General features: G+C 37.5%; 1 protein-coding gene across 6 annotated transcripts in view; it reads right to left on the reverse strand.

Annotated features, from left to right (window-relative positions):
* Window positions 1–17725, reverse strand: part of Cyrib (CYFIP related Rac1 interactor B) — a 113719-nt gene that overhangs the window by 67892 nt on the left and 28102 nt on the right. The window contains exon 1 of one of the 6 annotated variants that reach the window (XM_010642872.3): window positions 5011–5027. The exons of 4 other annotated variants lie outside the window; for them this stretch is intronic. The gene's annotated coding sequence lies outside the window, so the exon portion shown is untranslated. Of the gene's footprint in view, window positions 1–5010; window positions 5046–17725 lie in introns of those variants that run through there. One more of the 6 variants, XM_010642868.3, reaches the window with a different exon arrangement.

Genomic DNA, 17725 nt, shown 5'->3' on the forward strand with positions numbered 1-17725 from the left:
CTACAATTTTAGAAGTAAAAAAAAAAAAAAAAAAAAAAAAAAAAAAAAAAAAAAACCAAAAATCCCAGAGTAGACTATGCCCTTAGGAAAGATCCCATGGCCGAAATTATTGAGAGACTTGAAGAATGAAGGACATACTATACTGCCTGGCTCTTTGTCCAGGTTTTACCTGTTAGAACAGCAGCATCCTCTCTGCATAGGTCCTGTTATTACCATCATACCTGTAAGGACCATAACAGTCTAAGCAGCACCAGAATGTTAGGAGTCTGCCTGTCAACTCAGCAATCATTATTACAATCTTTTTGTGTCTCTATCAGTTTTTGAGATACAAGAAATAAGAGATCTTTATCCTGAAAGAGGTTAGTGACTTCCTGTGGAAACAATACTTGCATGTATAAAAAAGTAACAAGTCCGAAGTAATCTGACAACACCTGACTATTGTTCCAGAGTACAACTGCAAAAAAAGTTTAGAAAACAGCACAGAGAGAGAAGACTATATTCCAGGTGTGGGTTAAGGATCTCCTCCCAAGTCAACATGAGGACGTTATATCACTCACCAAAATGTTCCGCTCCTTCCTGTGACTGACAGTGGTTACCACAGCCCACTTACTCCCCTGCACTGCGCACAGTACCATACACCCCAGTCTCCAAAGGAGATGTGCTGAACCCGCAAATAACTAACATCAGGAAAGAGCAAGGAGACTGGATTAAATGGAATTTGTCTGCAGTTAGGACACCAAAGGACTGATCAGTCTGGGTAGAAAAATGAGGTAAGAAAAAACAATATATTGGTAGTAGATAACTGATAAAATTCTAAAAAATGTGTAACTTTTCCCTATTAAAAATCAATGTCATGGGCCAGGGGTTTAGCTCAGTGGTTCCTGAGTTCGGACCCTGGTGCCGAAAAACAAAAAAGTCAATGTCATAAACAGACCTTAAATAAAATACAGTGTCCACAATGACTCTCTAAATAATAGTGTTTTTTTTTTCAGGCTGGCAAAAATAACTCAATTGCAAAAAGAAGCACAGATAGATTACTACTTTGAAGAAATACTTTCTATCAAATTGGTCATATTATTGCACATATCTTGGTAGCAATCAAAATAATACGTTTTTAGACTTAAAATGCTTTATCATACATACATAGAATATAAAAATGCTCAAACTTTGACAAAGACCAATAAATGACCCTCAATAGGCCAGACATTATACAGAAGGCAGAGTGCAAAACGCTGAGTAAAACAAAACCTACCCTCGAGAAGCTCACAGTCTATGAGATGACATGTAAACAAATTACTACAATGCAGTGTAATTAACTAAAATGCTATACTGGAGTTTTGTGGTTAAACTGCTACACAGAAACAGATGAGGGAATAATTTAATTATGTCTGTAAGAGTGTCAGACACAGCTAAAGAAGTGATGACGCTCAAGTTCGCCTTATATATTCAAAAAACACCACTGTCACTAGCAACTTCCCAAGACATTTTTCATATGCTTTGAATCAAGTAAAATAACTTTTTTCAAGTTTTATATTAGCATATCCACTAAACTGGAAAAGGAGCATACTGCATTATCTCCCCTAAAGAAGACATAAATACTATGCATCTATTAATAAAGGTGTACAAAATGAAATAAAACTGAAGTCCTTAAAACTAAGGCAAAATTTAAAATTTGACAGAGCACCAGGGATTTAGCTCAGTGGTGCCACCACCTGCCTTACAAGAACAAGGTCCTAAAGTTGATCCCCAGTGCAAAATAAGAAAAAATTAACAGAACGAGGTTTTTTCAGTACTACTGAAAATTTTTTTTTTAATTTCAAAAATTATTATCTCATTTTCTGTACATGCCTGGGCCTTAACCTATTTGCCTTTATTTCTACCTATTTAGAAAGCTAAAATACTACCAAATTTTGACAGTCCAAGCCTGAAGGTACACATCAAATGAAGGAGAAATATTTTAAAAAGTGCTATTCTAAAAATTACTTTTTAATGATCACAGTATTTATATATGTACTAAATCTTTTTATTTTTTCCAGTACCAGTGATCAAACTCATGACCTTGCACTTGTGAGACAGGCACCATGCCACTGAGGCAAACCCCTGGCCCATGTGTAGTAAATCTTTACAGTACTTTCCAGTGTGATAAATGTCCTGGTACAAAATGTTTTTCTTCTCTATCTCTCTTTTTAAAAACTACTTTACATGACTTACATTACCCGAAGTGTTCACTAGTACAGGGTATTTAATGGGTTGAACAGATAAAACAAAAATACATGCAAACTATAAAATTATCACATAGGTTTGTTTAATTTCTCAAAAGAGCTGAGAATTGTCTAATGGAATTGTTCTTAATCTTTACAGATTTTTGCAGAGATAATCAAATGGTAAATATACAGTATTTCCAGGTTCTGGCATACAACTATTAAGATATTACCCATATAATCTTTTATATAAGAAGGGTTAGTCATTTCCTTAAATCTGTCAACATGCATTCATGTTATTTTGTGCTACACCAAAACCATAGTTTTTAATCTAAAAATGTTAACAGAAACACAAGAATAAAAACATCAACAAATTAAACTCATACAAGCTATGCATGGAAGAAATGAAGAATGAGCTATCTTTACTTCATTTACTTTAACACTGCAGCTTAAATGATTTTTTAACAGCTGATGGATGTGTGGTGTTACATAGATTTTCATAGCATTGGTTAATTTTTGCCTAGGTATTTCAGTCTGGAAAAGATAAGCAAAGTTAAGAAGATACGATTTTAAAGAAAATACTGAAACTATAAACTAATAAGATACAGTTCTGGCTTCTGACCTTTTGCTGTTCTGCTCAATGACTAGCATCTTAGGAAAATCTATACACTTTAAAATTACTCCCCAGTAGGAGTACATATCCTGAAGGAGTACAAATACAGGAGTAAGAGTACTTGTATGTTACGGATAGCAACTGTATGGTTTTCAACTTTCATTTGTGTCTACAGGAACTTATTCTACCTAGAGATATTTCTTGAAAACAGACACATTTCCAATCACTTGGGAAGTATATTTTGCTTTTTCAAATTAATGGGAAAACATTTTAAAGGTACCAATGAAAACTATTTTACTACTTCCAACCTCCTTCCTAATGTGCCTTTTTTTCAGACATTTATGTTACACATTTAAAAAACAAGACAATTAAACCGTTTACCACCATCAGCTGTTACTTTTACATTTTGAATAAGGGAATGACTGTTCATGTTGATCAAATTAGCTTTTCAAGATTTGAGATTTATGATGATAGTCACTTATATTTTCTCTACTGTATTAAAACACTGAAACTAACATTAAAGTTTTTGTTGCTTAATTTCCTGATAATAACTGATAGCTACTATGCAGATACACATTAATACCCATTTTTACAATGTCTGCCTTCTCAGTATTAGGTTATTGGGTAAAAAGTTTTGCAAAACTAAATATTGACATGGTCTGAAAGTAGTATCACTGAAACCTTTTACAATGGAGAGATATGGCAGATTTGTGTTAACAGAAAAATCAAACAGCATCCCTAAATATGAAACAGACACACCTTCTGAAGAGAAGTCATGTGAAGCAGTCAACATTCACCTATGTAGTACACGTCAGTATACATAACCTGACTCTATGAAGGTACAGTTTTAAAATCTAGAGAATGTAATATTGTTTGAAAAAATGTGCCTTGTATAAGGAGGTATAACTATGGGGACTTCACTAAAGCAGAGAAGCTCAGTTTGAGATTCGTTAAATTTAATAAGTCTACAAAGCCCTCAAACTCAAGATTAACTCAAGTTAAGAAGGCAATGGACACAGAAATGTGCCATTCAGAGAAGAAGCTGGACAACAAGCACTATACCACACCCCTAGCCTTTCAACCTGACAGAATGGTCTGAAGACCAATGACACCTGGGAAACCATTCACAGTGGCAGCGACAGAGGTGAGGGGCCAAAGCGCCCTGACCAAGCTGTCCTGCAACATAACATCGCCTGTGTGTTTTTTTGTTTGTTTGTTTGTTTGTTTTTTGCTGCTCAACTAGCCCCTTGTGGCTACTGTTGATTCTGGGAACCTGAAATCCCAATTTTCCCAACAATTCTGTAAGCTACCTAAGATCATCTGAATAAATTATTTTTCCATCAAAATTACTCAAGTTTCTGCTATGTGTAACCAAGGACACTTTGAAGAATATTTTGCAAGGCCCTGGTTTCAATTTCCAGTACAAGAAAAAAAGTTACTGTAACTTCCTTCCTATTTAGACTTAACTATATAATATCCTTCTTAGTTTAAAGCCATTTCTACAATTAAGCAAAACTTATTCTATAAATCGTCTATCTGAGGTATAGATATAAATAAGGATACTAAGAAATTAAAGATAATATGCATCAGTTTTTGAGATCGCTAAGTACCTAGTTAACTGAAAAGAAAACTTTGGTTCAAAGTATGAGTATTATTTTTTTTAAAAAATCAAATAAAGGACTAAAAATCCTTCCTCGGAAAGAACCAGGAAGAATATTTTACATTTGTAAACACAAGAATGACAGTAGTTGTTACAAAACATTCTACACAATAAAACGTTTCCTTTTGTTTCACCTATTCCAAATTACTCTAAGAATAATGAAAAGATTCTCCACCTCGACCCTCCTTTACTCTTATTCCCTATTCACATGCTTTCTCCTACATTATCAACTACTTTTCATTTTTTCTGAAAATCTTTCACATTTCAAATCAAAAGCAGAATTATCTACATTAAACATTAATGTTCTTTCCATCCTTGATAATATATCCTGGAATCATATCAGATCTTCTACCTGTATTTAGTATTTTTACAAAATACATTTTGAATAAGTAAAACATAAGGAGAGCAAAAATATTTACAACTAAGAGGAAAGCAGGTATTAACGGATGTGAATACCTACGGTACACCACACATTCTCACTGTACAGACTCTAATATTTTCCCTAAAAAAAAATCAAAATATGTGACATTACTTACCCTTTCCAAAAAGCAGATGAGGAAAATGAATCTCAAAAAAAGATTACTCAGCTGGGTATGGTGGTGAGTGCCTGTAATCACAGCTACTTAGGAGACTGAGGCAGGAAGATCACAAGCTCAAGGTCAGACTGTGCAATTTGGCGAGGGCCTGTCGCAAAATAAAAAGGAAAAAAAGGGCTGGGGACATAGCTCAGTGGTAGAGCCCTTGCCTAGCAGGTATTCAATCCCCAGCATCCCTCCCGCAAAAAGTTTACTCACCTCATGTCAGTGCTCAAGGGATGATCTGACTTCACAACGGATACACTCATCCCAAAGTCAATACCACTGTACCCACAGTGAAATACACCTTCTCATAAAAATTTCATTTCCTTTTATATTTTGTAAAATAACTGTATCCATTACTCCAACAAGAAGAACTTGTGATATGCAACCAAAACAACTTTTTGCATACCACTTCCTTTAGTTTTCCTGCTGCAATATGTAATGTCCCTGAACTTTTACTCAGGCAAACCCATGACTCTGGCCACTTCCCAATTATAAACACAATTGAGTTTAGAACTGATAGGTCTGTAATCTAAGCATCACGTTTTCATTCAAGGCTGCCATGCCTCCAGCTTTCTAGCTCTGCCTGCTGCTGCTGCAGGCTAGCCCTCTGCAGTACAAGAGGACTGTGCTTTTAGCCTCCCCTCCCACCCTGCTAGCCCCGGGTCAATAAAGGGTATAGCACAGCATTGTCAAGGGCTGAAAAAAAACATGCAAAGCTGACTCTGTCAAAGAATGCTTCCAGTGAAGCTCTCACTCACCTCATCACTGGAATCTCACTCCAATTCCTGTGATGCAGGCAGAAGCATTTTCCTCCCTATCCCACCCACCTTCCATCTACCCTACTCTTCCGGCTTTCTCTCATTAATGAGCCTCACCTGGTCCATGGGAAACAGACCCCTGCCTCAAAAGCAATTGGGAAGACACATTTGGGAAAGCAGGACAGTTTCTCTTTCACTCTTTTAACTGTCCAGCCATGAGTGAGACAGGCATCAATCTACCGTGCTCCCCAAACTGCAGGAGTTACACCGTTAGCTCCCCAAATACTCACCCTAAACCCTTCATCTTTACTTGAGGAAGAGCACTCCCCATCCTTCCCACAAAGATGGGAAAAGATGGAGGAGATTCACAGTGTACCAACAACTGTTTAAAAACTGCCAATCTTTAAAAATTCTTTTCTAATTCCTACTTTCTGAATACTTTTATATCAACAAATGGAATAGGTATTAGATGTCACAACATCCATTTTCTGACTTTTTTTTACCAAGCCTGCATAGTGTTCTTAAAACTAATTCTAGAAATGTGCATCTACTGATTTAGGGTCAGAGTAAGAGTCTTATTTTAGCAGCTTCTTGCATAATATATTTTATATTTTCTAAGTTTTCCATAAAATAAAATGAAAATCCACAATCCCAATACAATTAGCCACTGTTAACACTTCATTTGTGTAAAATTTGTCATCAGAATAATTTATTTTAAAATCCCATACAAAAATACATCATTTACATAACTTCATGGAGCAATCTGGTTTCTCACATAATTTAAGTATGTCTTTCAAACACCAAATTTCTACTAAATCAATGCAGTAGTGGTGGTGTTTCCGGATCCTGTCCACTCTGAAATTTCCCCAGAGATTAAATTTAATCCTTTTGAAATTAAGCATAATAAAATTAAGTCTCAATGTGATTTTAAACCATATATTCATTTATATAAACCCACCTACAAGAAAAATGTGACTGTCGAGAGTTTCTGGTAATTTCTGGATTTAACGTACACTTGCGGATGAGAAATGTTTCGAAGTTCAGCTGCAGTTCCACAACAGCCAGTTAAAGTATCTTAGGCTTCATCAAGGGTTACAGATTAATTCAGAAAATACAAAAGACCAAAGGATTCCTTTACTAGTATGGTAAAACTAAACTTGCAGCAGGGATTAGTCCTTGTATGATTGCAAATGAAATTTCCTATCATCTCACATACATTTTCTGCCTCCATATTTTCTGCCTATCACCAACTGACAAAAACTTAATCTAGCCAGGGATTTAGCTCAGTGGTTCCACCGCCTACCTTTCAAGCATAAGATCCCGAGTTCGATCCCTAGTACCCAAAAAAAAAGTTAATCTGACATTTTACAGATTTATAAAAATGACTGGTAGCCAGATGCGATTAATGTCTGTAATCCTACCATTTGTAAGGTCTAGTTCAAGGCCAGGCTTGAGATCCTATCTCAAATAGATCAACCTCTATCCACCCCCAAAAATCCCAGAGTAGGAGATTCATTTTGTAAAAGCTTCCCACATAATTTGCTATTCATTCACAGAGCACACATTGTAAAAATGGGTTATAAAGTCATCTTTCCAAAGATGCAATGAGAAGTAAATTCCATTTAAACACGCTACCAAGAAAAGGACATTCATAGTTCTTTGGTCTTGGATGTTTATGTAAGTGAAAACTCATAGAATTACAAAAGTGCCTGAAGAAGGAAAAATAATTGGTTCTCTCTTAAAGCTGACAATAAGTGTATTCAGTGAAAAAGTACACAAGAACAATGAGTGTAGGCAAATACTGATGCATCTTTATGTACAAATGTTGAGTGTATGTGTGCTCCTAGAACATGAATGTGTGTGTAAACATGACATTCACCTAACAGTGACTAGCCAGGCAGTGGTTCTGGCTTTCTTCTCTTGGTTTTCTATAGTTTCAACTTCTAAATAAATGTAAGCAGGTATTTTTGTAAGAAGAGAGTCACTTTTGTTAAAATATGGTATTAAAAACTACAAACACCAGCCAGGTATCATGGTACACACATAAGATCTCAGCACTCTGGGAAGATGAGGCAGGAGTACTAAGTGTGAGCCTGGCCTGGGGAACTTAGTGGGAACCTGTCTCAAAAAAAAGGGCTGGGAATGTAGCTCAGTAGAAATGCTGTGAGATCAATCCCCAGTACTGGGGGTGGGACAGACACATCTATAGTCATTAAACCACATGGTACCAGCAAATCATACATTCATAGATGGATGAAACAAACATCCAAGCCCAGAAATACATCCATACATCTGTTATCAAGTGCTATCAAACTGATGCTATCAAATGATTATCAACAATGATGCCAATTCCATACAGGAAAGGACAGCATTTTCAAGAAATGGCAGTGATACAAATGCATATCTCGATGCAAAAAGATAAGCTTCATAAAGTTAATTACAAATGGATCATAAGAAAAAATAAAAACACAAAAATTTTAGATGAAAACTTAGGAGTAAATCTTATAATATTAGATAAAGAGTCCCTCAATGAAAGCACCATTCCTAGAAGTCAAAAAATAAAATGGAGTCCATCAAAACTCAAACCTTTATACCATAAAAGACATCATTAAAAATATAAAAAGACAAGCCATGCACTAAGAGAAAATATTTGCAAATCATGTATCTGATAAAGGGTTTGTATCCAAAATATATAAAGAACTCTTACAGACAGCCCAAGTATAAAGCATATGTCAATAAAATGATTGTAAAAGACAATGAACAAAAGATTAATACATAACTATGCTTACTAGAGAAAGCATTAGATTTTTCTAGAAGCAAAACCAAACATCAATGATACAACAAAACTGTATGGAATGAGAAGATCCATTAAAATAGCATGCCAAAATATACAGACTATTGTCTGTATGACTTTTTAGTAGAAGACTTCTAAAGGTCACCAGAACACATATTTTCAACCTGATTAACTATTAGCCCCACACATCTACCAAGAAAGATTTTCACCAAGAAAAAGCTATCTGTTGCTACTGTATTGTGTCCCCCAGCTACTCAAGATTTTAATAGGAAGATAGCCTACAGACAGAAAGGGAGAGGGAAGGGAAAGAGGATTTTTTTTAAAAATCAAGCTATAATGTCCATGTAACCACTCTCCAAGCTGACTGTAAACTGCAAGAATTGCAAATGTGTACTAAGAAAAACCCAAAAATACACGTGTGTACATACATATTTTACAGATAGACAGACATGCATATTCCTATACCAGAGATTTCTTTTTAAAAAGAAATATCCAAAACCTGCTGAACGTTCTTTGGACAGAAATACTGAAAAGTCACATTCAAGTGGGGAGGAAATGGCCAGCAGTTAAGTGAATTCTGCCCAGCAGTCTCCTTTCCATTATTTCCAACTAATTCATAAAAAAGGGTGGTTTACAACTCCACGTTACAGAGAGTGAAGGGAAAGGATGTGGTTACAGGAATTAGCTACCAGACTTGAGCAACAGAACCCTGGTGGGAGAAAAACTTCTGGGATTAAGCACCTCCAGGAAGCTGTTTAGCCCTACTTTACAACCAGGTCAGTTTCCTGTGTTTGTTCACCTCTAACTTTTGAGACCCAAGCAAGATCCTAGAAGAGACCTGAGAGAGAAGATGTAGGACTTCAGGAGAAGTTTCACTTGCAGACCTCAACTAAGATGAATTTTGAAGTGCTTAGACATTTTTTAAAATTATTTAAATGAGAGCCAGTAGCTCACACGTGTAATTCCAGCACTCTGGGAGGCTCAGGTGGGAAGATCACAAGTTCAAATCCAATCTGAGCAACTTAGCCAGCCCTTTTCTCCAAATAAAAAACAGGCCAGGGATTAGCTCTGCGGCACCATGCCTGCCTTCTAAGTGCAAGGTCCTGAGTTCAATCCCTGGTACCAAAAACAAATAAATAAATGGGCTGGGGATGTAGTTCAGTGCAAAGTCCCTGAGTTTAATCAACAGTACCACACAATCAACCAACCAATAAAATAAACACCTACTCAAAGTAGAAAAGCTAATATCGGTCTTAAATAAAATTCCATTGAAGCAGCCTACGTGTCCATCTACAGATGAAATGACAAAAGAAATGTGGTATTTATATACAGTGGGGTACTAGTGTACCATAAAGAAGTTTAAATTTGAGTCACTTGCTGGTAAATGGATGTACTTTGAGATTATAATGAAAAATAAAATAAATCAGACTCAGAAGGTTAAAATACCATATGGTTTCTCTTATGTATACCAGAAACCCAAAATACAAATAAAGAAAAAAAAATAAAAGATAATAGAAAGTAGGAAGACAGATTTTGTTTAAATGAGATCAACAGAAGGATGGAAGCAAGAGGGGAGGAAAAGGGGATGAAAAAAAGAATTATGATGTGTTCCATACATGTACCAGCTCCACACAGGGATGTGATCACTATGTGCGGCAAACATGTGCTAACAAAAATAAAAACTGAAAAAAGAAGAATCCTATACCATTATTGCTTTGAAAAAACACTTTCCATGACTTACAGATTTAAAAAAGAAATTAAATTTCATGTAAAATCATGTATTAAGAAAACATACACTATTTTTTAAAGTTACTTATGAAGGACACTGGTGATTAGCTAAAACAAAGTTCCGAGAAAATATGTATTTAATACACTAACAGACTATTAAGAAAGGGTCAGTACCACATACCAAAGAAATACTGGCCAGTTGTCCCCATCACACACGCCATCCTGCAACTTTGCACACCCATTTTAAAGGGTTGCCAACCATAGGCTACATATTTTGACTACCGCTTCAACACACTGTTCTATAAATAAAAAAGAAGCTTTTTAGTTTAAACTACATTCACATTTTTAACACACGAAGTCCCAATTTCCAAGTGATTTCCCTAACGTATTAGGCTTTGATTCTCGGGCACTGACTTTTACTCACAAGCAACTCAGAACTATGTCTAAAGCTAAATGACTTTACATTTCCAAGTTAAATTCATGTACACTCTGACCCAAATGAATGGAATAAGTAAAGTTGACTTCTCTGTACTTTCAAAAACAACTTGGTAAACTATTTATGCAATACCAGAAGAGAATAAAAAGAAAAATACCAGAAGATATTAAGTATGTAATATTTAATATACAATAAATTCAAATGTAATTAATCTTCAGCAAATAATATTTTAAATACTTGTTTATAGACAATAACTACAAGAATAAATTTATAAAATGCGAATGGGTGAAAAATACTCCTAACTTTTACAGGAGAGAGGGAGGGAGGGAAACTACACGTTTAAATACCTTCTCATTAGGATCTCTTATACTCCTAAATCTATACTGTCCATTTATATCAAGGAAGAGAAATGACACATGCCTGTAATCCTAGCTACACGGGAGGCCAAAGCAGAAGCAGGGGGGACCCAAGTTCAAGGCCAGCCTATGTAACTTAGTACGACCCTGTTTCAAAAATGAAAAGGGTTGGGTATATAGCTCAGTGGCAGAGTTCCATATAATATGGAAAAATGCCTCACTTTAAAATGTTATGGTTGCCAGGGATTTAGCTCAGTGGTTCCACTGCCTGTCTTGCAAGCAAAAGGTCCTGAGTTCGATCCCTAGAACCAAAAAATAAAAAATAAAAATGTTATGGTTAATTAACATCATATTCTTGTTAGAATTTGGCAGAATTTTAAGTTGAAAACTATAGTTTAATATAATTAAAGCAAAATAATCTCATGCCTTATACTCCAAGGTAGTTTTCTCATATTCCATTTTAATGTCCCAGATATTCTTAAAGGCCACATACAATTTTTCTCAAATCACAAAATGTCTGAACATGCCAGGCATTAATTTATGAGTAAATGTTATTGGAGCTGCCATCTTAGCTTAGAAAAAATTAATCTCAAAATTCTACCAAGGTCATTACATTTCCAGATGTAGGAAATAAGTGTCAATAATAATATGTACCATGTTCTTACTACTGGACAAGAACCTTTTCTGAAGTCAAATTTAGTGAGGGAAAAATGTACATATTTGGGAAACAATTCTGTTTCTTTTCTGCTTATGTTGCAAGGAAAGGTACTAACTGCCCTTTGCTCTAGCTCTAGACTATCTTTTCCAAAACCTCTGTACAGTGAACAGCCTTGAAAAATAGTGTTTTCTCGAAGAGCAAAGGAGGCATGCCTTCTGAGTAGTGCAATGAATACAATGCATCCCTCCAGAGCAAAGAACAGGCACATAAAAGACTTGAGTTTCCTAACCTCAGAACTTCTATCCAATAAAGTAGCTCACTGAGGGTCCAAGTCACCCCACACACAAACTCAATTAGCACAAATGCCAATACTCTGGCTGCTGCTATTGTAGAGAAGAATAAACTGTCCTGCATTTCTGATACAAGAGTTTCATGTCTTCTACCAGCATCTTGAAAATGTGAAAACGTTAGCATGCAATACGATATAAACTCAGACTACCTGGACCTCATTTTTGTCATCAAAGCCAAACGCTGAGAACCATGGCTTTATGATAGAAAGGATAAAGGCCCTGGGGACCTTACTCTGGAAAGTAAGAAGATACTCTTATTGAGAAGTGATCTTAAACTAATGGTACAGAGAAGGGAGGAGTACGGATACCCTTTATCAAAACCACTAAATGTCCTACCTGAATTAATGTTTAGAAACTGAGCAGTAAGAAGTAACTTGAAATTGGCAACCCAAATGGTGGCTTGGCTGTTCACTCTCCCTAGGGTTCGTGGAGTAAGAAACATGCCATGACAATGGGCCAAGCCTCTTGACCCACGTAAAAGGCAATTGGTCTACCAAGGCAAGGACTATTCCAAGCTAAAATAGATGCTGTAAGTATGATGGCCTTGCTGCCAATTACAGGGCTTTAAGTAGACCAAAAGCTTTAGAAGTTCCTTTGGTTGCACAGAGAGGGAATGAACACAAGTGAATGCAAAGCATTGACTACTGGCACAGCTGCTCTCTCCCTCCACACCCCAAGACCCTTCTCTGCTTCCAACTCCCAAACTCTTCCCATATAAGGAGAAAAATGATTAGGGATAATAAGGCTGAGGACTCCTTGACTCTTAAATAGGACTGAAGACAAGATACACCCATCTGAGGTTGCCCAGGGGTACTTTAAGAAAGAAATCACACAGGCACTGAACTCACCACCCCATCTGGTCCTGTGGGCATGAGACACCCAGGTTCAGCTGACAGGTTCTGGGCCGGGCTTCCAGTGAGTTAGGAATACAAGCCTGATCTATGGGTGGGGTTCTTCAGACCAACTCAATGCATGGTCATTATCTCTGCATCCTACTGTACAGTAAGCGCTGATGTTACATACTTACACTTTCCTGTCCTAGATGCACCAGAATGGGTTCTTCCCACAAAGAAGAGGTACAGTGGTGCCTTGGTTCATGAACAATTTGGTTTGCAAACAAAAGCATTTGACAATGTTCTTATGTTTGTCTGCAAACTCTGTATCAGATGACAAGCATGTGCCCACCCCTTTCTCGCACAAACACAAATATGGCCATCTTTTCCAAAATCATGGAAAAACTTAAGTTTGTGAAAAGAGGTGTCAGTGTGTATGCAGAAAGTGCTGCTTTGGGACCCCACTATCCTGATCCCCCCCTCACTTTTTTCTTTTGATTTTTTGAGACAGGGTCTCACTATATAGAGTCTGACCTGGAACTCACTATGTAGCCCAGGCTGGTCTCGAACTCACTGCAATCCTTCTGCCTCAGCCTCCCAAGTGCTGGGATTACAAGCGTGCACCACCACACCCGGCCTGATGTCCATTTTGAGCTAGCTGTCCCTGTGACTCGTGAGTTCACTGACTGGAGCATCCAGCAAAGCTGGCAGCCTCCACCAAGGGACACTCATCATGGCTTTGAACTCTGCCTCCCTGGCACAGCTTTCTTTCACATGTACCTCTTTAGAAAACCGGCCCCAGGCTTGTTTCTCTGCTCTCATGGAAACTGAATGCCTGACTCACGAAGGCCTGGAGTCTCCAGCCTGGTATTACTCTTCTGAGGCGGGTCAGCTCACACTCATGACTAACAGTGTAGTAAGTCAATGGAAAATGCTTACTTAAAAGCACCTTTGGTTTAGCCTTAGCCTCAGGCAACAGCACCTCAACTTTACAAGAAAAAGTGGCACCCAGCTCTTTATTAGCCCCTATTCTGCCACTTGAAGCAAAGTTATTGGCTCAATCCTCTACCCAATAAATCATCAAATCTTACAAATTAAACACCACCTCCTTTTATCAAAAATATAGATCATTATCAGTTTTCTTGGCCTTTAGCACCGCCTGTCTCCCTGTTCCAATCTTACTTCACCACCAACCCATTCTCTACCAGTAGAAAGAACAGTTATCAAAAAGGTAACTGTAATATTTTATTCTTCCTCTGTTAAAACCCTGTAATGGCTTCCCCACTGCCTTCAGTTCAAACTGCGCCGAACTGATTATCGTGACTCAGGCAAATGGCCTTACGCTTCACTTCTTTAGCTTCACCCTTCCCACTCCTCCTTACATTCCAAATTGCTGACACACAGAACCGGTATCAGTTTCTTACTTGACCTCTCATACTTAGGTTTTCTGCCATTCTCTCTTCCTACCCACATGTACTCTCCCCTTTTGCCTAGCCGGCTCACTGTTTAAGTCTGTTTAAGTCTCATTTTAAATGACATTACATTAATGGGGGGGGCTATCCTAGCTCATTAAAATAATAGGTACCTATGTAACCCATTATCACTGAAATCATACTGTCTACTTTTTTCTATCTTCTGTTACAAGAAGGGACTGTCTGTCAGGTGTGATGTGCACCTCTGTAATCCCAGCACTTGGGAGGTTGTAGCAGGAGGATCGCAGTGAGTTGAGGCCAGGCTGGACTACACAGGCAGTTCAAGGTCAGCCTGAACTATGTAGTGAGACCTGCCTCAAAAAAAAAAAAAAAAAAGGTTTGGTCTAAACTAGCATTCAGTATAACCTGGATTACCTGAGAACATGCAATTTATAACTGGAAGTATTCTAGACATGATGGAGTGTTATTAGTCGAGGATTTAATACACATCACACATAACACACAAAGTGGAATCCACAAGTAGAAATTACTATATGGCAGAAAACAACTATATGTGGTCCAAAACTTCAATGTCACATACAATACATACTATTATACCTCTATCTTTTCAAAATAAACACCTACAAAATGGTATGTTTGCATTAAATATTCTACTTAAACAAAATCACCCAACAGTGGGTCTTTGAAAACAATCATTCTGAGTATGGTCCCATTATTCGGAAAGGAGGGTACAACACTATATAAGAAATATATACTTAATAAAATTACAAGAATGACTATCCTGGGGCCAGGGATTTAGCTCAGTGGTTTCGCCACCTGCCTTGCAAGTGCAGGGACCTGAGTTCGATCCCTGGCACCAAGAAAAAAAACAATGACTACCCTGTTTAAAAAGTTTTAGAAATTCACCCATTTATTTGTCTTCCATTTAACCTCATGAATGAGAAAGGGGTGAAGCCACAGCTAGACAGTAGGAAAGTATAATCTTATATATGCTCAAAGAAGAGTACAAAACAAGTAGACATCCACCCTGTGTGGTGGCTGGAAAAAGTTTTGAGATTTGTTTTAAGTTACCCTATAAATACAAAATATGAAATATAGGTCAAAACTCAAATAAGTACTTAAAATTAAATTGCTGTAAAGATTATGAGCCATTTATGCCTGGGTTCAAATGCTAATCTTCCACATCCCACTTCGGAATGTACTTACCCCTCTGTAATGGGGTGACTGTGAAGATCAACGGTCTTACAACACTGCCTGTCTAGTAGTAGGCACTGTACAAGTTCTGGTTACTATTTACTCAACACCACCACTGAAATACTAAGTTACTGTTGTACTACCAGATTATTCTTTGAAATATTAACCCAATTTAATGAAACGATGCCAAACCAAGATGAGCTCTTACATCCAAGCATTTTTATGCTGACTTAAAAACTTTAAATGCATAAGAAATTCCCTGAATTGACTACTTTTCATAAATGCCAACCAGATACATATATCAAATACCCATTCTAAATAAACAAACCCATTTTACAAACTAAAGTACAACACAAAATGCCATGCCTATTGTACTTTCTCCCCTAAAGATCTCCAAAAAACCAAATACCATAATCTTCAAAATATGCAAGATACTCAAGAAAACTGCAGGTCAGAGCAATGAGCATCTTTCTCTAAAATTTGTCACATAATCACAAAATGCTGTCATACAGTTCAAGACTCTTTGACCTTGCACTCATTAACTAGTTCAAAACATAGAGTATCCAATATGCACCAGCAGAAACTACCCTAAACCCTGATGTAGTAGCAGAAAAAGAGAAGCCAATAAAAGTAAGAGGCATGCCACCAGTTACATAATTAAATATTTTCCAATATTATAGTCTTGTTTTTCTTAAACAGTGAAAGAAACATAAGCTCTTACAGATGAATGCATCAATACTTAATAAACTGAGTTAAATAACCTTGTGACAACCCAGTATTTTCCCCAAGGAGACTAAGCATAAAATAAGTACCTCTCTACTTCTCCAGCAATTATTTACTGAATAAAAATAAATGTCCGTTTCAAATGAGTCATTAACAATCTCAAGTGTACCACCTAACTGTACTACTTTTTGACCCATTTACTTTTTCAAAGTTCAGAGAAACAAATTTTGAGTTCCATTAAGCTAAATATTACCTGCAATCCATCAAAAATAAACTGCCCTCATTTATATGTACTCAGCATATTTTTGCTGGGGGAGCTAGCATCAACTTACTAATCGTATCTTCTTTTGATCAACCACCTTTGAAAAAAATCTAGCCTATACCCATTTACAGAGGAGCTACAGTTTATACTGTACATCCAATGACATTTTACAAAGCAAGAGTTTCCTCAAAGGCAACCACATCACTACTAAATTTTAAAAATTTTTAAATATCTAACAAAACTATTCTGCAAAAAAAAAGTTGCAACCTTGACTGTTGTTGAAAGATCTTAACTGCTGCTGTTATTCACAATCTAAAGAGACAAACAGCCAATACCTGTTCACTAGAAAAAAAAAAGAGCCATTAGGATAAAAAAAGTTATTACTATTGATAAATGGGCATCATCATACTGACCTGCAGGGAGGTGTGCCTTAGAACTAAGACCCTCCCTTGGGAGTTATTAGGGACTATGAAAGTGTGCGGGGCGGGGAGTGCTGTCATTTCGTTTAGTGACAGCAGTTCTAGTGAACTGCAACACTTTACAAACGGGCTAGCAAATAAAGTCCAATCATCAAGTCACTCTAGATAAAGCTTCTGCTTATACTACTAAACACAAAGAATTAAAAGGAGCACAGTGCTCTCCTTGAGGGGTATTAGTCTAAAATGATCTGCAATAAAAAGGCACCAAACACCCAAGTGACTGAAATCCCTGCAGCCACAGAAAACAGCCCTCTGGAATGCCAGTCTGCCAAAGTGCAAAACTCACACACGCTCCTCACATGGCATTTAGAGAAGTGAAAGGTATTCGACTCTCTACACTCCGGGGGGGGGTGGGGATCTAATCGGATTCCAAAACCTTCGCCCTCGCCAGAATGTCACTCCGGGGTACCCGCATGTCCTCAGTCCGCCTCAGCCGAGAGCTCTCGACAGACGTCGCAAACGGACGCGACAAAGTCTCACCAGCACACAGCACTAACAGGTGAGGCCGAAATCGGGCACGGGCGGAGGGAGAGGACTCGCCAGCTCCGTCGGACCCGCGCAGGGCAAGCCCCCGAAGCTCTGGGGAGGAGGACACGATGCGGCTCCGCCTCGGGCGGCCACGAGGTCACCACGGAAGAAGAAAAAGAAAAGCGGGACTCGGCGGGA

This window comes from Fukomys damarensis, unplaced genomic scaffold (genome assembly GCF_012274545.1).
Source record: "Fukomys damarensis isolate Sample0158 unplaced genomic scaffold, DMR_v1.0_HiC HiC_scaffold_5, whole genome shotgun sequence".
Lineage (NCBI taxonomy): Eukaryota > Metazoa > Chordata > Mammalia > Rodentia > Bathyergidae > Fukomys > Fukomys damarensis.